The sequence below is a fragment of the Panthera tigris genome, chromosome C2 (genome assembly GCF_018350195.1).
Source record: "Panthera tigris isolate Pti1 chromosome C2, P.tigris_Pti1_mat1.1, whole genome shotgun sequence".
NCBI lineage: Eukaryota > Metazoa > Chordata > Mammalia > Carnivora > Felidae > Panthera > Panthera tigris.
Window position 1 is genome coordinate 13,119,243 of NC_056668.1, and position 21,783 is coordinate 13,141,025.

Sequence of the window (21,783 nt, forward strand, 5' to 3'; positions counted from 1 at the left end):
TCCCTCGCCTCCAAATCTTTATTTTCCTCCCTGTCACTTCTCCCCACCCTACTCAACCGAGTAGACAGTTTCTTGTCACTACAGATAAATTTGCTTTTCTAGGATTTTATAAAACTTAGAATCCTATAGTGTGAACTTTTGGGGCTGGCTCGTATCACTCACATAAGTATTCAGTGATTCACCTGTGTTGCCATTGGGATGAATATGTAATGGTATCTCAGGGTGGTTTTAGTTTGGATTTCCCTAACGACGAATGATACTGAGCATCTTTTAATGTGTTTATTTGCCATCCCTATATCTTTGGGGGTAAAGTATCTGTTCACATTTTTTGCCCATTCAAACAATTAGGTTATAATTATTGAATTTTGATATTTGGTATATAGTCTGTATATAAGACCTTTATTTGATATAAGACTTGAAAATATTGTATCCCTGTCTGTGGCTTGTCTTTTCATTCTCTTCTAGGGGCTTATAAGAGCAAAGATTTATATATTTTTTAATTAATGTGGTAAGAACACCTAACATGAGACCTACCCTCTCAAAATTTTAAGTGCATAATTCGTTATTGTGGACCGTAAGTACAAGGTGATACAGCAGATCTCTCGAAATTACTCATCTTGCTCGGCTGAAACTTTCTGCCCATTGATTAATAACTCCCAATTTCCCCTTTCCCCCAGCCCCTGGTAACCACCATTCTACTCTTTGATTTTATGAGTTTGACTATTTTAGATACCTCACACATTATTTACCTTTCTGTTTTTTCTGGCTTCTTTCACTTAGTATGATGTCCTCAAGTTTCACCCGGGGTTGTCACATCTTGCAGAATGTCCTTTAAGGCTGAGTAATATCCCATTGTATGTATACGTCACATTTTCTCCATTCATTCGTCTGTTGGTGAACTTTTCGGTAGTTCCCACATCTTGACTATTGTGAATAGTGCTGCAGAGGACAAAAGAGTGCTAATATCTCTTTAAGATCCTATTTCAATTCTTTTAGGAAAAAACCCAGAAGTGGGATTGTCGGATTTTAAAGTACTTCTATTTTTAATTTTTTGAGGAACCTCCATACTGTTTTCCATAATCGTCGCCCTCTTTTGCATTGCCTTGACAGTGTGCGAGGATTCTTTTTTTTTTTTAATTTTTTTTTTAACGTTTTATTTATTTTTGAGACAGAGAGAGACAGAGCATGAACGGGGGAGGGGCAGAGAGAGAGGGAGACACAGAATTGGAAGCAGGCTCCAGGCTCTGAGCCGTCAGCCCAGAGCCTGATGCAGGGCTCGAACTCACGGACCGCGAGATCGTGACCTGAGCCGAAGTCGGCCGCTCAACCAACTGAGCCACCCAGGCGCCCCAAAGGATTCTTATTTCTCCACTTTCCTGACAGCTCTTGTTATCTTTCAGGTTTTGTTTGTTTATTTTTTTTAACGTTTTATTTATTTTTGAGAGAGGGAGACAGAGTGTAAGCAGGGGGTGGGGCAGAGAGAGAGGGAGACACAGAATCCAAAGCAGGCTCCAGGCTCTGAGCTGTCAGCACAGAGCCTGATGCGGGGCTCGAACCCACGAGCTGCGAGATCATGACCTGAGCCGAAGTCAGACGCTTAACTGACTGAGCCACCCAGGCACCCCTGTTTATTTTTAATATAATGGCCACCCTGTTATACACCAACAGGTATGAGGTGATAGCTCCTCTGCAGTTTTGATTTATTTTTCCCTAATGATTAATGACATTGAGTTGTTTGGGGTTTTGTTTTTGTTGCTTTTTTTTTTTTTTTTTTTGACATTGAGTATTTTTTTCATACGCCTGTTGGACATTGGTATGTTGTTTTGGAGAATCATCTATTCAAGTCCCCAGCCCATTTTTTTTCAATCAAGTTATTAGTTGTTTTACTGTTGAGTTCTAGGAGCTCCTTAAACATTTGGGAGACCACTTATCAGATACATGGTTTACAAATATTTGCTCCTACTCCATAGTTTGCCTTTTCATTCTGTCGATTGTTCATTTTAATGTACAGAAAACTCTTTAGTTTGATGTAGTCTCCCTTATTTTTGTTTTTATTGCCTGTGCTTTTGGTGTCATATCCATACAATCAATGTCAAGACCTAGGTCCTGAAGATTCTCCCCTATGTTTTTATCTGAGAGTTTTACAGTTTTGGATCTCACTGTTAATTCTTCAACCCATTCTGAGTTGATTTTTGTGTGTGATGTAAGAGTTCAGTTTCTTACATTTGCTCCTGGATATCCAGTTTTCCTAATACCATTCATTGAAGAGACTAAAAAGTGCTTAATTCTGATGAAGTGCAACTTAACAATTTTTTCTTTTATGGGTCATGCTTTTTGTGGTGTATCTAACAAATTGTCATCTAACTCAGGGTCACAAAGATTTTTTTTTTATATTTTATTCCAAAATTTTTCTAATTTTACTTTCACATTTGGGTCTATGACCTACTTGGGGTTGTTTTTGTACATAGTATGAGGTACTGACGTTAATTTTTTTTTTTTTTTTTTGCATCTGGATATATAATTATCCCAGCACCACCTGTTGCAGAGACTAGAAAGCTTCACTAAATTGCCTTTGTAGGTTTGTCCCAAATAAGTTGTCTATGTCTAGAGAGAGCATATATAAATGCTCTATTTATGAACTTTCCAGTCTATTCTCTGTCTATATTTGTCTATCTTTTAGCAAATAACACACTGCATCTTGGTTACTGGCACTTTATAACTAGTTTAAATGCAGGTAGTATTAAGTCCCCCCAACTTTGCGTATATTTTTTGAAGCTGTTATTTTGGGCTTTTTGTATTTCCATGTGGATTTTTAGAAATAGTTTAATAAATCTCTACTCCCCAAATAGGCTTCTGAGATTTTGATTGTATTGCATTGAATCTTTAGATTACATTGGAGATCATTAACATTGTAACAATACTGAGTCTCCCAATTCATCAACATGTATATTTCCCATCTATTTAGGTCTTCTTTCATTTATTGCAACAATGTTACAGAGTTTTCAGTGACAGGTCTTTCACATCTCTCTTTTTTTTAATTTTTAAAATTTTTTTAACTTTATTTATTTATTTTTTTTTGAGAGAGAGAGAATGTGAGCAAGCAGAGGAGGGGCAGAGAGAGAGGGATACACAGAATCCGAAGCAGGCTCCAGGCTCCGAGCTGTCAGCACAGAGCCCAATACGGGGCTTGGACTCACAAACCCTGAGATCATGACCTGAGCCAACGTCGGACACTTAATTGACTGAGCCACCCAGGCGCCCCTCACATCTTTAGACTTCCAAGTATTTCATATCTGTTATGATTTTGTCAATGGCATATTTCAAAGTTTTCAATTTCTGATTTCCTTATCGCTAATGTACAGAAATACTATTGATTTTGTATATTCATCCTGTATATTGATTCTGCCATCTTGCTAAACTCACTTATTAGTTCCGATTTCATGCAACTTTACACATAGATGACCATGTCATCTGTAAATAAAGCCAGGTTGGCTTCTTTCTCAAAATATAAATGTTTATCTCTTTTTCTTGCTTTATTGCACTGTATAGAAACTGCAGTACAACCTTGGGTACCGTGGTAAGCATCTCTGTCTCACTCCTGATCTTAGGAGTGAAGCATTCTCTTTCCCAGCAAATATTATACTAGCTGTGGGTTTTCATAGATGTCTTTATCAGGTTGAAGAAAATTCCCTTCTATTTCTAGTTGCTGGAGTTTTATCAGGAATAGATGTTGAATTTTGTCAAAAGCTTTTTCTGCATTGAGATGATCATATGGTTTTTCCTTTTTTGTTCTGTTAATGTGTATTAGTGCTCACTTTCTTCTGTTTATTGTAATTTTGTTAATACAGATTACATTGATTGACATTCAAATGTTAAATCAAGCTTTCCTTCCTGGGATAAACCTCATTTACTCATGATGTATTATACCTTTTACATATTGTTGAATTCAGTTTGCTAAAATTTTGCTCAGCATTTTTGCATGAAGTATAGTGGGGTATAGTTTTCTCATAATGTCTTATGCTGGTTTTGATATCAGGGTAACGCTAGCCTTCTGGAATGAAGGCTAGAAGTGTGAGACTGGCCATAGTTTTACCTTAAATGTTTGATAGAATTTCTCAGTGAAACTAACTGAGCTGGAAGTTTTCTCTTTGGAAAAGTTTTAAACTAGATATTAAATTTCCTTAATAGCCATGGGCTATTTAAGTTATCTGCACTATATTAAGTTTCTTCCTGGGTGACTTTAGTAGCTTGGGTCTTTAACAACTGTGTCCTTTTCGTCTAACTTATCAAATAAATTGGCATAAAGTTGTTCATAATATTATCCTTTTAATATCCTGTAGTGACTAGAATCTTTCTCATTCTTAATATTGGTAGCTCTCTTTTGTAAAATCAACTTTGAATTTTAAAATAGTTTTGGGTTTATAGAAACTTTGTGAAGATAGTGCTGAGAACTCCTATCTATCTCCACCTGCTTTCCCCTGTTATTAACATCTCATGTTAGTATGGTAAATTTGTCACAATTTGTGAACCAGGGCACGTGGGTGGCTCAGTGGGTTAAGCATCTGACTTCGGCTCAGGCCATGATCTCACGGTTCGCGAGTTTGAGCTCCACATCGGGATCTGTACTGGACAGTGCAGAGCCTGCCTGAGATTCATTCCGTCTCCCTCTCTCTCCCCCTCCCCCACTCACACACATGTGCTCTCTCTCTCTCTCTCTCTCTCTCAAAATAAATAAACTTAAAAAAATTTATAAACCAACGTTGATACATTATTATTAACTAAACTCCATACTTCACTCAAATTTCCTTTGTTTTTACCTCATATCCAGGATCCCTTCCAGGATCTCACATTCTGGTTAATCACCAAGTCTCCTTGAGCTTCTCTTGCTATGACAGTCCCTCAGATTGTCCTTGTTTTTGATGATTTTGATAGCTTTGTGGAGTACCAAGTAAGAATTTTTTAGATCATACCTAAATTTAGGTTTGTCTGATGTTAGTCTCATGATTAGAAATGGATTATGGGTCTGGGGAAGGAAAACCAGAGAGATAAAGGGCCATTCTTACCACATGATATCAGAGGTAACTTCTATCAATATGACTTAACCCCTGTTGATGTTGACCTTGATCACCAGCTGAGGTCATGTGTGTCAGGATTCTCCGCTGTGGAGGAACCCTTTTCTCCCCAGTTTCCATAGTTTACTCTTTAGAAGGAAGTGGTTCCTTCTAAAGGAATTCCACACTTAGGGAGTGGGCAGTCAGGCTCCACTTCTTTGAGGACATCATATCTACATGAATTACTTGGAATTTTTCTGCACAGGAGATTCCTCCATTCTTCTTCATGTATTTATTCACTTTTTTATATTAGTATGGACTTGTGGATATTTATTTTATACTTCAGGTTATAATCCAGCACCTTTCAATTATTTTATTGCTCAAACGGTCCCAGTTTTGGCCATTGGAAGGTCTTTCAGCTGTGTCCCTTTGACATAGCCCCTTGGGGTCTATCTACGGCCATACCACCCTGAACGCACCCGATCTCGTCTGATCTCGGAAGCTAAGCAGGGTCGGGCCTGGTTAGTACTTGGATGGGAGACATAGCCCCTTGGGGGTGGCAGTTTAGCACTTCCTTATTCTCTGGCACTGCAAGAATCTGAAGATTCACCTTTCCCCAGTCTTCTTTCTGATCAGTCAGTCTAATAATAAAACATTAAGTTCGAAAGGGGAATATTTCCAGAGCTGGTTAATATGGAGGTGAAACAAAACCAAAAACACAGACTATTTTTCTTTTTACCATTCTTAGTATGCTGGCTTATCCTTTGGAGGCTCCTCTAATGGTCCACAAAAAGCTGTCATCGTTCCAGGCATCACCTTTTTACACATCCACACCAGAATCTGAAAAAACAACAACAACAAACATGCCCACCTCTTCTAAAAACAAAGGAAACTTCCCCATAAAATCCCTACCAGCTTTCCCCTCTCATCTCAATGGCCAAAACTGTGTCACAGGGCCATTCATAAACCAATCCCTGGGAAGGGAAAACAACTGCCTACCCTAGGTCTGAAGCCACTGCAAGGCCATCCTAATCTGAATAGCGCTGCCACACTTTGGAGGGTAATTAAAAATGGGATGCTGTTCACTTGGAATAAGGGAAGTTGGGGTAACAGCTGTCTGCAAAGTAACTAACAGTGCTGTCGTGCAAGGCTATTAGAATTAGATATCTCAGAAATATGTCTCCACTGATAGAAGAGACATCAGTCCACTGCTGGGATTTAAGCAGAAAGTGTGTGGTGGGTGGGGGTAGGGGGTCATGTAGGTTTTGCTGACGGTAACTTGTGAGAGCATGAAAATGCCAGTGATTCAAAAGACTCCCTTGTATCTTTTCTTTCCTTTTCTTCCATTGTCTCTGTCATTTTATTTTTACAACTGCCCTTCCCTCCCCTCCAAATTCTTTTATGACATTTTTGGCTTGAGGCCTTTCCTCTTCTCAAAGGACCATGTAAGTTTCTAAATTACCAGCTTCCCTTCTGGGCATTACAGAAAATAATAAGCGAAGCATCTGTAAAAGTTTTCATGAGTACAGTGAAAGAGTTTAGGTGTCTGCCCTATCTGGAAAATTTTTGATAACTTGACAACGGTAGAGTGAGAATCAACAAAGGGGAAATTTCTTCATTCCAAACCAAGTCATGGTGCATGGGGGCTTGATGTGGGCTAAAGGGAAGGGGGAAGTTAGGCGAGTACAGGAGGGAAAAGATAAAAGCAGAAAAGAAAAAGTGACCCTGTCTTCAAGATTTACAACACATAAAACAATGAGAAAACAAAGCCACATTCCCATTGGTGCCTTCACATCACCCTACGCTCCAAATAAGTTCTCTCCTTCCTGCCTTCTCCTCACCATGCTTATTATATCAGTTAGCCCATGGTCAGCTAGAGGTAATGGAAAAAATGTTAACTCCTAGGGATTTACTTTTTTCACATATTAGCAGTCTGGAGGGAAGCCCTTGCTGCCATTTGTTAGCTGCTCAAGTACATTAAGAACCCAGCTCTTTCTATCCTGCCACCTCGTTTGCTGGCTTTTTGTCTTTGTGTCTGTTGCCTCATGGTCACAAGATGGCTACCACAGCTCCAGGAATCATGGCTGCATTCAAAGTCAGGATGCAGTAAGGGAGCCAGATAGACAGGGCTGATTTTCTTGCTTTCCATCAGGGCAATCAAAACCATTTTTTAAAAGCCCTCAACAGACTTCCTCGTTGTTTCATTGGCCAAAACTTGGTCACATGGCTGGCCCCCCACTAGCTGCAAAGGGGGCAGAAAAGGTGAGTACCTAACAAACAGTATTAGCTTAGCCATGATTGGTTTCAAACCAATCACAAGTCTCTATAGAAACTAGATACACTGTGGTTCCCCCACACTTTGCTTTTCCCAGCATGCCCCACCCCCCAAATCAGAGTTCTGTTAGCAAAGAAAGAAGGCAGAGAAATGGCAGGTAACCAGGTCTGCCAAACTCATTCACACATGTGCTTTTTATTCTATTCATCTCATATATAGTGGCCTCAGCAACCCCCTCATTTTACTGAAGACCAATTCATACTTCAGGATCCCAGGTGACCTTGCCTTTAGGACTCACCCAGGACCTGCAGTCCTACCCTGAAAAGAGACCTGAGCAATGCCTCTGATCCAGTGGAAAACCCCAGGCGCTGGAGTCTGCTTTCCTGGATTTGAATTCTGGCCAAGCCTCTTTCTAGTTACAGCCTTGATTTGACCTAGGCTGTAGGTCAGTTAAGTGCCGGGCGGCTCAGTCAGTTAAGTGCCGACTTTGGCTTAGGTCATGATCTATGATCTCGCAGATTGTGAGTTTGAGCCCCGCATCGAGCTCCGTTCTGTTCTGACAGCTCAGAGCCTGGAGCCTGCTTCAGATTCTGTGCTTCCCACTCTCTCCTCCCCTTCCCTGTTCGCACTCTGTCTCTCTCTCTCTCTCTCTCTCAAAAATAAATAAACTAAAAAACAAATTTTTTTTAAAGAATTGATTTGAACTTCTAGGAGTGAGGACCCTTCAATTTCCTCATCTGTCCAAAGAACATGAGTACAGTGACTAGCACAAAGCTGTCTTCAATTTTTAAAAAATTGTTAGTTGGGTGGATGGATGAATGGATGGATGGATGGATGGATGATTAGATTGATGGAGGGAATGGAGGGATGGAGGGATGGAGGGATGGAGGGATGGAAGGATGGATAGTTGAGTGGGTGGATGGGTGGATGGATGGATGGATGGATGGATCATATCCAGTCCCATAGAGCCACTAAAAAGATTAAATAAGATAGTGTAGATGAAAAGATTGAAGGATTCCTGGCACACAGTAAATGTTCATTAGCCACAAGTAGAAACCGATCATATCATTTCCCTACTTCAAAACCTCCAATAGCTTCAGTTACCCTTAGGGTAAATAGTCCAGTCTAACTGCTTGCACAGTTTGGCCCTTGGCTTGCTCTCGGGCCCCTCCCTGTCAGCTCCACTCACACTGTCGCTCGCTGGCACCTGCACGCCTGCTCCTCCCACCTGGAACTGGATGAGCTTGTTCTTCCTTCAGGTCCTAGCCTTAGGAGTCTTTACCTCCTGGGGACCTTCATTTCTGCTCCTCTCACAAGCTATGCCAGATAAGGTTCCCAGAGCAGCAGGAACCTGGGGTAGCCAAGAACAATTTATCCAAGGAGAGTTTTCAGAGCTGGGAAGCCAAAAAGCCTCCTCTCAAATCGGCACTGCCACGGCCCCGGGCTAAACCAACGGGACTCATCTCATTCTACATCTTGGAAAATGGTGGGAGGCGGGGACTGCAGATCAGGCTGAATTACAGAGAGGGTTGGGACTACAAAAGACAGGCAGGTTCCTCAAAGAACCTGGCCCAAATAGAACTTGGAAAGATCCCATAATTATGTGGGAACCTACAATTTGCCAAGAGTTATAGTTGCAAGCTCCTGAGATCCCTCACTTTATAATATAGTAGTTTCTTATACTCCATACGTAGCCAAGGCTAAACTATTCATCTCTGCTTCCCTCCAGCCCCTCCTCCCTGACTCCCTATCTCTGCCCACCATGCTGTCATTCATTCTCCCAGGCATCCTTCATCCCTTACTCTTACATCGCTGATTTCTGCACCGTGGTCCTCACGCCATTCCCATGGCACCCCCTCCCCGACTGGCCCACTGCACATGCTCAGACCCTGTTCTCTCTCCCCCGGAACTTCTCCCCACCCAGGGCCACTCCCTGCTCCCATCCGTCTTGCTCACAGAGCCTGGTTACCTTCCTAAACTACCTCTCCCATCCCCTTGCTGTCTCCTCAAATATGTTCAATGGCTCCCCATCGTCTCCCTCGTTAGGTCTCACCTCGTGCTCTGGACTCTTCCCCATGAGTGCCAGGGGACTTTTGGTCCTGTCTCTCATTTGGCTTCTTCCCCTTTTGTCTTTATTTATTTTGAAACATGTCATACATTCAAAATATTGTTCCTAAGGGATGTACAATTATTTTTATAAAGATCATGCCTGTGAAACCACCAGTCACAGTAAGACTCAGCTATGTCGGCTTTGTTAGATGGTCACTGACTTCTGTACTCCCCCACTTACCTGTTTCCCTCCTGCCTCCAAGAACGAATTTTGCCCTGACATTTGCAGGATCATTCCCTTTCTTTCTTTTTTTTTTATTATTACTGAAGTATAACTGACATACAATACCCTATAATATCCCCACAGTAAATCTAGTTATCATCTGTCACTGTACAAAGTTATTACAATATTATTGACTGTATTCCCCTGATTTCTTTATAGTTTTGCCACCTATTCTTAAATGACATGTTGTCTAGTGTTGCCAGATTCTGAATTCTCTACGGATTGTATCATCTATATTTATTGTGCTGTGACTGGATTCTTTTTTTAGCAGCTTTTTGAGATATAATTCATATACCATGAAATTCACTCAAGTGTCTAATTCAATGGTTTCAGTATATTTAATGTATTTAAGGTAACCATCATCTCAATCAAATTTTCGAAAATTTCCTTTTCCCAATAAGAGCCCCTGTGCTCATTAGCAACCCCCTCAACCCTAGGCAATCACCAATCTGCTTCCCATCTCTGTAGATTTGCCTACTGTATTCTATTTCCTATAATAGACTCATACTCATTTGGCCTTTTGCACACTCTGTGCTGACACGACATTGGACCACTCCTCTCCCATGATGTGCCTGAACACTGGTCACTCTGTCTGGAGAGCCTTCTTGGCCATTGCTTCCCACCCAGGGCTGGCCATTTCTGCAGGACCCAACTCCGTCCTCTCTCTTCCAGGAAGCCTTTCCTCTTTTCTACTCCACTCCTGTGTGATTCTTCCCTCATCACATTCTCAAAACATGCTGCACGTGAGTTTGTTTCATAGGGTCTAGAGTCTCCCCAGCTGGACTGTCAGTTCTCTGAAGGGTCAAGGCCTTGCCTGGTTTTGTTCCCTGTTGTTTCCCAGAGTCGGCTGGGTCTGGCACAGCGCAGGAATCCAATGGGTGATTGGATTCCTGAGGCAACAAGAGACGGGTACGTTATTCTGCCTGAGATCATCATTATGTGTGCATAGAACCAGTACTGGAAAGAGGGAAAATCACCAAGTACAATCAGAACACAGTGTTTCCTTACCCTAAAAGAGTGGGTTCAACCCACTGGAGGGGCTGGCTCTTTCTCTGCCACCATATGAAATCTCAGGCAGGTCTCGTGGCTTCTTGCTTCTCTCAGATAATACGTTCACAATATCCAGCCCATATAATGGTCAAATTTCCATTTAACGTTAAAGTCCCTCCCTATCGGTTTGGGCCTCCTTCTGGTGGGCCCTTGGAACCATGTGGTTGGTTTCTTCTCTCTTTCACTCACCTTGCTGGCTATACCTCTGTCCTTGCCAAGGTTAGAATCAGGGAAGGGGCAGAGGAAGCAGCCTTTGGTCACATGACTCCTGTGTGAAGCCAATTCTTTCTCTGAGCCTCCTTCCTGCCCCCCAAAACTGGGGCTATTTCCCACCTATCATGCCTGTGACTCAGGCAGAAGAGTCCCATCTAGCTGGTCACTTAAAAGCCCTCCTTTGGCCCATGGTCACATAGCAATTCCTCTAGCTTCTTTCTGCTCTGGGCCTTCTCTATGATAATCCCCCAGGGCTCTCTCTCTCTCACACACACACTCACCTCTGGTCCACAGTGAACATGCATCTTTGGCCTGCGGTCAGTTCAAGTGCGGGCACACAGACCTTTTCTCTGTGGCCTCAGCCAACCTCTCACTCGTGAGAATCCACATACCCAGACTCTGGTCCCCTGAGTTACCCATTTTCCTGGGAATACCTGACAAGCTGTCCAAAGGTGTTTTTGAAGTCACAGACCGAGGAAAGAAGGTAGCAGCACCACCTCCCCCTCCATGGAGGGATAAAACTCAGTGCACACTGCCTATTTCTCTTCAAAGGAGTCCTCTGTCTAACCTCCAGCCTCTCTCTTGGCCTCTCCAGTGTTTTGTATAGGCTGCAGCTGGTGGTCAGCTGGGGCCTCAAAGCTGGCTTCCCAGTGACCTCCTTTGCAGTCCTGCCTGGGAAACCACATGCCTCACTTTGCAATGTCATTGCTGTTGTATCTGTTGACTTGGTGCCTCAACCAAAAAGAGAGGCAAGAGTCCCATTTCAACATCCTGCGCTTCTCTTTTCTTTCAGGAGACTGTTTGCTCCTGGAAGCAGGAACTGTGCCATACACACCTTCACTGCCTTCTCCCCTCTTACCCGTGCTTAGTGGTGCCGTGCTCTAGGTACGAGGTGGTATTTTGGAGGAAGACAGAAGTGGCAGTGACCCAGCAGCATGAAGGAGTTCTGAAGAGGAAAAAGCAGGAGAGTTCAGTTCTGGGGCAATGACTCAAAGGAAGACTTTATTATTATTTTTTTGATGTCTTTTAATAGCATTACATCTAACCTTTGTTTTTTTTTTAACATAATTTATTGTCAAATTGGCTAACATAGAGTGTGTACAGTGTGCTCTTGGTTTTGGAGGTAGATTCCCATGGTTCATCCCTTACATACAACACCCAGTGCTCATCCCAACTAGTGCCCTCCTCAGTGCCCATCACCAATCCCCCCACACACACACACCCCTCCACTCCTTTCCACCCTCAGTTTGTTCTCTGTATTCAAAAGTCTCTTATGGTTTGCCTCCCTCTGTTTGTAACAATATATATTTTTTTCATTCCCTCTCCCATGGTCTTCTGTTAAGTTTCTCAACTTCCACATATGAGTGAAAACATATGATATCTGTCTTTGTCTCACTGACTTATTTCACTTAGCATAATACCCTCCAGTTATATCCACGTTGTTGCAAATGGCAAGATTTCATTCTTTTTCATTGCCAAGTACTATTCCATTGTATGTATATATACACCACATCTTCTTTATCCATCAGTTGATGGACATTTGGCCTCTTTCCATAATTTGGCTATGGTTGATAGTGCTACTATAAACACTGGGGTACATGTGCCCCTATGAATCAGTACTCCTGTATCCCTTGGGTAAATTCCCAGTAATGCTATTGCTGGGTCGTAGGGTAGTTCTCTTTCTAATTTTTTGAGGAACCTCCATACTGTTTTCCAGAGCCTCTGCACCAGTTTGCATTCCCACCAACAGTGCAAGAGGGTTCCCATTTCTCCACATCCTCACCAGCATCTGTTTCTTGAGTTGTTAATTTTAGCCACTTTGACCCGTGTGAGGTGGTATCTCAGTGTGGTTTTAATTTGTATTTCCCTGATGATGAGTGACATTGAGAATCTTTTCACGTGTCTGTTGGCCATCTGGATGTCTTCTTTGGAAAAGTGTCTATTCATGTCTTCTGCCCATTTCTTCACTGGATTATTTGTTTTTTGGGTGTTGAGTTTGGTAAATTCTTTATAGATTTTGGATACTAACCCTTTATTCGATATGTAATTTGCAAAGGTCTTTTCCCATTCCATCAGTTGCCTTTCAGTCTTGTCAATTGTTTCCTTTGCTGTGCAGAAGCTTTTTCTCTTGGTGAGGTCCCAGTAGTTCATTTTTGCTTTTAATTCCCTTGCCTTCGGAGATGTGTCGAGCAAGAAATTGCTGAGGCTGAGGTCAAAGAGGTTCTTGCCTGGTTTCTCCTCTAGGGTTTTGATGGTTTCCGGTCTCACATTTAGGTCTTTCATTCATTTTGAGTTTATTTTGTGTATGGTGTAAGAAAGTGGTCTAGTTTCTTTCTTTCTTTTTTTTTTTTTTAACGTTTTTTATTTATTTTTGAGACAGGGAGAGACAGAGCATGAACAGGAGAGGGTCAGAGAGAGGGAGACACAATCTGAAACAGGCTCCAGGCTCTGAGCTGTCAGCACAGAGCCTGACGCGGGGCTCGAACTCACAGACCGCGAGAACATGACCTGACCCGAAGTCAGTCGCTTAACCAACTGAGCCACCCAGGCGCCCCCCCCCCTTTTTTTTTAATGTTTAAAAGTGGTCTAGTTTCATTCTTCTGCATGTTGCTGTCCAGTTCTCCCAGCACCATTTGTTAAAGAGACTGTCTTTTTTCCATTGGATACTCTTTCCTGCTTTGTCAAAGGTTAGTTGGCCATACATTTGTGGGTCCAATTCTGGGTTCTCTGTTCTATTCCATTGATCTATGTGTCTGTTTTTGTGCCAATACCATACTGTCTTGATGATTACAGCTTTGTGGTAGAGGCTAAAGTCTGGGATTGTGATGCCTCCTGCTTTGGTTTTCTTTGTCAATATTACTCTGGCTATTCGGGGTCTTCTGTGGTTCCATACAAATTTTAGGATTGCTTGTTCTAGTCAAAGGGAAGACTTTAGAAATTCCATTTTTAAAAGTTGCTGAAACTTGGAAGCTGTTTTTCAATGAAGTCAGGGACCTCTCTGGTCCAGGTGTTTCTGGCATTGAGTCAAAAACAAGTATATGACATAAGTAATGTGATAAAGCAATAGTCTCGGTAATGCTGAGAACATACAACATAGGCACGATGAGGTTTAATAGGGAGCAAAGGATCACTTTCACTGTACCTGAGTCCCTCCAATGATTTTTCTAGATAACTCTGCTCCCCTAATCAGATCTGTCACCAACCACTTCTTCAGGACATTAGGACATATACTAGTCCCTTTGTTTAGACCTGATGAAGGTGTATGCTCAAGCTCTTGTGCACATAGAGAAGCAGAATTTATTAGCAGGCTTTCAACCATAGCTAAATTATGGAAAGAGCCTAAATTTCCATCAACTGATGAATGGATAAAAAAAATTGTGGTTTATATACACCATGGAATACTACTTGGCAATGAGAAAGAATGAAATATGGCCTTTTGTAGCAACGTAGATGGAACTGGAGAGTATTATGCTGAGTGAAATAAGTCATACAGAGAAAGACAGGTACCATATGTTTTCACACTTATGTGGATCCTGAGAAACTTAACAGAAGACCATGGGGGAGGGGAAGGAGGAAAAATTTTTTAAAAGTTAGAGAGGGAGGGAGCCAAACCATAAGAGACTCTTAAAAACTGAGAATAAACTGAGGGTTGATGGGGGGTGGGAGGGAGGGGAGGGTGGGTGATGGGTATTGAGGAGGGCACCTGTTGGGATGAGCACTGGGTGTTGTATAGAAACCAATTTGACAATAAATTTCATATTAAAAAAAAGAATTTATTAGCAGGATGAAGAGCTCTCGGATAAGAAATTATTATAAAAAGTGTCACACTTCTACCTCAGCAGCGATCCCGGGTGTGACACTGAGGCTGGATCTCATCACCTTGCAGTCAGGGTATCTGTTATATCCCGAACTCACGGGCTTTCATCTGCACCCGTTTGTGTGTCAAATATTTGTTGACATTAGGTAGGAATTCTGAGTTAAGGGGTACAAACTTCTCCCTTCTAGTAAATTCCTTGACTTAGTTTCAGCCATTAGCCTCCCAATGCCTCCCCAAACTACCAGCTCTTCTCTGTCCCCACCACAGCCCCCAATCAGGTCTTCACCATTACTCAACAAGTGAATTTGTACAAAAGAGCTTTAAAGTAGTTCATCACCTACCCTACCAGCCTTTGTTATCCAGCCTACCTTCAGTATGGATGCCTGTGATGGGCTGAATTGTGCCCCCACCTCCCCAGCCCCCGTCCATACTCGTGTGTTAAAGCCCTAACCTCCCGTACCTCAGAATGTAACTATATTTAGAGATGGGGCCTTTTCAAGAGGTTGCAAGCTGAAACGAGGTCATCAGGGTAAGCCCTAATCTGATAGGACTTGTGTCCTCACAAAAAGAGGAAATTTGGACACAGACAGGCACACACCATAGAGGGAAGACCATGTGAAGACACAGGGAAAAGACGGCCATCTACAAATTAAGAAGAGAGGCTTCAGAAGAGACTGAACCTTCCAGCACCTTGATCTTGGACTTCCAGTCTCCAGGACTGTAAGAAAATAAATTTCTGTTGTTTCAGCCATCCAGTCCGTAGTACTTTGTGATGGCAGCCCCAGCACATTAATGCAATGCCCACTAGCTTCCTACACGTAGGTCTGCACATTCTCCTGTTTAAAACTCTTCTAGTTCTCAGACTCCCCATTTCCTTTGAGAGCAGGTTCAAAGTCCTTAGCATGGCATATCTGGATCTTCCTCCAAGTCCAACCTGTCTCTCTAATGTCATCTCCTGCTGACCTATCCTAGCCCATGCCATCGTTCATAATCCCATGACACAACAGATCATCCCAAATGTCAGAACACACTGTGCCTCGACCACCTTCCTGACTTGGCACATACTGTCACCTCTGTCTGGGAATCACCCTCTCTGTACCTCCCTAGTTCTTCGAGAGATGCTTGTAATATATACAATCATTGAATTACTATGTTGTACGCCTGAACATCATGTGTTAAGTATACTTCAATAATAAAGATTTTAAAAAATAAACCTGAGGCAAAGAAATAATAATATGATAGACCGTGTAATAGTTTACCTAGTTGCTTATTATTTATTATCTTATTCCTCTAGAATATAATCACCAAAAGTCAAGTATTTTTGTCTGACTCATTGAGCGCCATGACCTTGGGCAGTAGAATAGGACTTTGTACTTGGTAGACACTTGATAAACTTTTTGATTGAGTGAATGAGGTATGGAAGGAAGGAAGGAAGGAAGGAAGGAAGGAAGGAAGGAAGAGAGGAAGGAAGGAGAAGGGAAGGGAAGGGAAGGGAAGAGGAGAAGAGAAGAGAAGAGAAGAGAAGAGAAGAGAAGAGAAGAGAAGAGTCGCTCAAATGTCACATAACCCTAATCCGTACACCCCCAAGCAGAGCCGGTCCCTCATCCTCTGTGCACCTTCCAGCACTTTCTCTATTAGTGCACTTAGGTCTTTGGGCTGTGATTGTTTGCATTGAGTTCCTTGAGACTGAGATGGTGTTTTACTCCATACAACTGTAGCACTTAGTAACTAGTGCTCAATAAATATTTGTTGAATGGCTGATGCTATATACTTATAATTTGTCTTCCCCTCCAAATTCACACACTGAAGTGCTAATTCCCAGTGTGATGGTATTAGGAGATGGGGCCTTTGGGAGGCAATGAGGGTTAGATGTGCTCATGAGGGTGGGACTATGGTCTGATGGGATTAGGGCCCTTATAGGAAGAGATGACAGGCAGCTCTCTTCCTCCCTCCCTCCCTCCTTCCCCTCCTTTTCCCCTCCCCCTCCCCCACTCCATCTCTCTCTCTCTCTCTCCCTTCCCCTCCTTCCCTTACCCCACCTTACCATGTGAGGACACAGCAAGAAGGTACAAGCCAGAAGAGATCTGTCACTAGTAACCAAATCAGCCAGATCCCAGCCTCCAGGACTGTGAGAAAAATAAATTGCTGGTGTGTAAGCCACCTAGTCTTGTTACAGCAGCCTGAGCAGACCTAAACAGCCAGATGGCTGAATAAGTGAAGGAGACACTTTCTCCCGTTTTAAACAAGGACTCTTCCCCAGACCTGGTCATCATCCCCTTAACGTGGTGTCTGTGTGACACCCAATCATGGGCAGACCCCATCTGTCCTGTTCTTCTGACACCCATGAGCTGTCTTTCAGGCCCCAGACCTTTTCCAGGTACACATTATCTGTGCTATATTCTCTTTCCACCCACTTTCTCCTTTCAGGGCTCAATAACTGCCTTCGATCTTCGCTAAAAAGTATGAAATTTATTTTTTCCACCCTGGAAACTCCTTGCTCCTTTCTTTTCCCAGGAGCCTGTTTGAGTAAATCCACCTTTCCCAACCATCTTCCTCGCCCGGGCTCTTTGCCAGTATCACCCGGGTCACACTTCGATGATTCTGTCCTGGGGAAGTGGGGCTTTGGTTGGAGGCTCAGCTCCCTCCTGAGCTGCTTTCCTTCGTGCAAACCCAGGACTCGTCAAATTCTTCTCTGGTTATGTAATTGCAATGCAATTTCCACAGGCTTTCTCCTAAAACATTTATAATGTCGTACCTTCAAGCATACATAACTCAAGTAGCTTATATGAGTTTAAACACACATTAAACTGAAATAGAAACATCACCCACCTGAGACGTCGGGCATTCCATTTCGGGGTGAGCCGTTGCTCTCCTCACATGGACACAGAGAAAACCTGTCGTGTCAACAAAGGAAATGCCTGGTGGAGAACGGACGTTTTCTCACCATGTTACTGACATTTCAGTAAGCCTCTCCCAACCCCCCTCCCAGCCTCCACATGAAGGAGTCTGAGAGCTGCAGAAATTGTAGGGCAACAAGCTGAGTGTTTGCTTACTTCCTCTCATGTTAAGGAGCCTAGAGAGGGATGCTGAAGCATGCCAGGGTCACTTATAGTTAAAAAAAAAAAAAAAAAAGCGAACTTGGATTTGGAGGGAGCAGGGGAGGAGGAAAGCCTTGGAGACACAAATATGCTCTGTAATAGCACTGTTCCCTAGGATAGCCTGCAGCCACATGCAGCTATTTAAATTTAAATCAATTAAAATTAAGTAAAGTTTTAAGTGTGGTTCCTTTGTCACGTGAATCACATTTGAGGTGCTCAAGGGCCTCCTGTAGTGGCTACTGTACTGGACAGCATGGATATAGACGATTTCCATCATTGCAGAAAGTTCTTTTGGGTAGCTCTGATGTATATTGTAAGTAAAGGGTTTTTTCTTAAGTCTATTCACTTATTTTGAGAGGGAGAGAGAGAGAGAGAGCACACAAGCACGGGGGAAGAGCAGAGAGACAGGAGAGAGAGAGAATCCCAAGCAGGCTCCTCGCTGTCGGCGCAGAGCCCCATGCAGGGCTCGATCTTGTGAACCATGAGATCTCGACCTGAGCTGAAATCAAGAGTCGGACGCTTAACCGACTGAGCCACCCAGGCGTCCCTGTAAGTAACGTTTACATGGAATCCCAAAATGTGAAGTTCCTACAGCCGAAATGAGTGTGGGGAAAATATGGAGTGAACTTCAGTGACTGCCAGAAACATGATTTCTTTTTCATCACTCATAGGTTCTCTGTCAACACAAGTGAAAGAAAAGAATGAAAGGCAGAGAGAAGAAAGGAAGAGCAGTCAGATGGTTATCGGTACAAAGGCGTCTCACTGCAGATCAAGAGAACCCATCGTTTTTAGAGCAAAAGAAAACCAGTGGCCAGAGGCCAGCTTGTCTGAAGTCTGGTCAGGAGGTGGCACGCACTTTCTTTTCCAACGAAAGTGGCTGCAAATGTCTCTGTGTGATCATGCAGACAAGGGTCATGGGTCATTCAGGTATTTGATGTGGCAATTTAAAAGACTTAATATGAAAGAGGAGTATGATGTCACCTTTAAACAGCTCCTAACCCCTATTCACACAGCACTCCCTTTTCTTAAGGCCATGTTGGATGACTGAGTTGTGCAATAACTTACGTGGGCGCCGTTGCTGGGGGGAAAACACACTCATGTGCCAGGGAACTGACGGCACTTGCCTAAGCCCGTCAGAAAGAAAGCCAAAGAGTCTAATCCCAAGGAATCCTTGGCATTCGGATTTCGGGGCTCATGACAGCGAATGGACACTCATGTTCTTGGCTTCTCTGCTTCCCAGTCTGCCTCTCTGGGTTTTTAAACCGTTGATCTGTTTAGTAAGAGTTCACCTCTTCCTCCACGGTCACGTAGGAAGTGGCCAGTGTATTCCATCTACCACGTAGATTTTTCAAGACCTCTTAACAGCCATCCTGTGGGAATAGCCTCGACTTCTGGGCTTTACAAAACGTCTGAAGTGAATCAGCTTTGCTGACTCCTCACTCCATCCACCCTGTGTGGCGGGCTGGCCGAGGGGTGGGTTCCTCCAAATAAATCTGGAAGCTGGAGGGCTCACGTGAAGGATTCGTATCTACTGCTTAGCAACGATGGCCTGGCAAACTGCTCCCAGTAGATGGGCAGATTGGCCCGGTGTCTGAGGCTGGTTATGGTTTGCGGTGAAACCCTCCTGTGATTCCCTCTGCCGTGAACTCCGACCGGGCGAGGGACGATGACAGGACGAGAGCCCAGCCTGGGTTCTGCATCGGTTGACTTCCCCCTCCCACATCCCCGGCACTGTCACTCACCCTCTCACCAGAAGGAGGAACAGGGAGATGTCTCGGCACCCACATCCAGGGGCTGGCAAGCCTGTTCACCAGCTGGGGCCCAGAGCATAACCACCAACTCTCCAGGATCCCTCAAGAAGGCTGTGTGCGTACCCCTGTGTGCGCATACACACACGTGGACATACACACTCACACACCACATATACACACAACCTACACACACACATACACACTCACACATACAACATACACCATTCCCACACATGCGCACAGATACACCCATACACAGGTACACCCACTCACACACATACACACACACACACACATATACACCCACTCGCCCTACACATGTACCACATGCAACATACACACTCTCATACATACATATATGTATGTACATATATGTACACACATGCTTTTGAGAGCTCAGCCCTCACCAGAGCCCTTTGACCTGGACCCTCAGGCAGTTGGCCTGAGCTCAGGGTGGAGAGGGGGCTGTCCTTCAGTGCTTTCAGCTGCATTGCCACATTAGCAGCTCTCTCATTAAAAGATACGTGACCTCGGGGGCGCCTGGGTGGCTCAGTTAAGCGCCTGACTCTTGATTTCAGCTCAGGTCATGATCTCACGGTTTGTGGGTTCGAGCCCCGCATTCAGCTCTGTGCTGATAGCACAGAGCCTGCTGGGGATTCTCTCTCTCTCTCTCTCTCTCTCTCTCTCTCTCTCCCTCCCTCCCCCTTCCCCTGCTTGCACACTCTCTCTCAAAATAAATAAACATTTTTTAAAAGCTATGATGTCTATTGATATAGCATCTGGCCTGTGATGTCACAGGGATGGTTGATACAAGGTTATGATACATCTGGGAAGGAGATCTGTAAACACGCCAGCAACCAGAGAGGAGGCGGGACGAAGAATGCAAAGCCCCTAATAGGAGGTCGATGGCCTACTTCAGAAACTGGCCCCCCAGGCTGACCACCGGGGCCCGGAACCGGTTTGAAGCCCATTCCCACGGGTGGCGTCAGACACCGTAGCCTCTACTGTTCCCGCGAGACGCCCAGCTTGCCCTGAAACCTGCAGGCATCCGGCTACCTCAAAGGAATGGGGAAGAAATAAGGGATGATGGGACCGCTGAATTGTGCTGTTTTTAAGGTGGTGCTGACCGACTAATAACATCTGGGTTTCGGGGTGGGCTGCACACGCTCGAAGCTGCTGCAGACACGAGCTAATTATCCTGAACTCAGAGGTAGGTGCACACAGGCCCTGTCAGCAGTTGAGCCTGCAAAACCACTTACTCCGTCTCGCTTCTTGCAGCAACGTGCCGAGCAATCGCTAAGCGCACGCTCTGTCTAAAATACCCGGATTGAAACTACCAGCGCTGGGGATCGCGGAGGCCACACGTGTATTTGCATTCTCTCTCTCCCCGCCCAGCTCTGGGTCGCTGTACATTCTTCTAGATTCCAGCACCACTCAGCTTCTCTTCCTCCTCTGCAATGCCTTCCCCACCGTGCTTGCCAGCAAAGCCATCCTTCTCTATAGTGACCAACTCTCCCAGTTGGCTCCAGAGTGTCTCCATTTTGGCGCTGAAACTCCCACTTCTGAGGACACCTCCTAATCCTGGGCAGATGGGGACCATAGGTCATCCTGAGTCTCCCGCAGCCCTACAGGATCGGTAGCATGTGATTCTGCTATTAATGAGACTGTATACTGTCTAGCAACATAACCTACTGACACAGGCGGAGTTTGTTCCAAGATCATAAACTGCCGGAGTCAAGGAGCTTTTATTAATCTCCTTGGTGTGCCTAAGAATTGCAAGTTGACTTCCATTTATTTTAATACCAGGTCTCTGCTTTGACACAGTTCAAAATGAGACCTCTATAAAGGTTTTGTCCTCTGAAGACAGGATGGAGCTTGAGTCCTGATCTTCAAGGTTGAAGGTCCAGACCAAGAAGGAGCTAGGGGTTTTGCCCTGATCAGCAGGAGAGCCCTCGTGGCCAGCCTTTCTCAGCCAGTCCCTAGAAGTTTTATTTAAATACAGACTCCGAGGGCTCATTCCCAGAACTTTGGATTCAGGACTGCAGTTCCCCTGGTGGTTTTTGATTCCACCGGTCCTTGAAAAACAGAGCAGAAACTCTTTAACCCAGGTGGGACTAGCTGTTGGTTGCCAATCACAAAAGGCCATGTACAGGGGCACCCGGGGGGCTCAGATGACAGCAACTGACTCTTGACTTT

The 21,783-nt window shown here is 44.0% G+C and overlaps 1 long non-coding RNA gene across 1 annotated transcript; it reads right to left on the reverse strand.

The window, feature by feature from the left end:
- Positions 1-755: 755 nt before the first annotated feature.
- On the reverse strand, positions 756-17,641 carry LOC107180551. The gene is made up of 4 exons (XR_001511312.2): positions 17,568-17,641; positions 11,781-11,867; positions 5,791-5,891; positions 756-939 (listed from the first exon to the last, which is right to left on the reverse strand). It is a non-coding gene; the product is annotated as an uncharacterized LOC107180551 (long non-coding RNA).
- Positions 17,642-21,783: the final 4,142 nt, after the last annotated feature.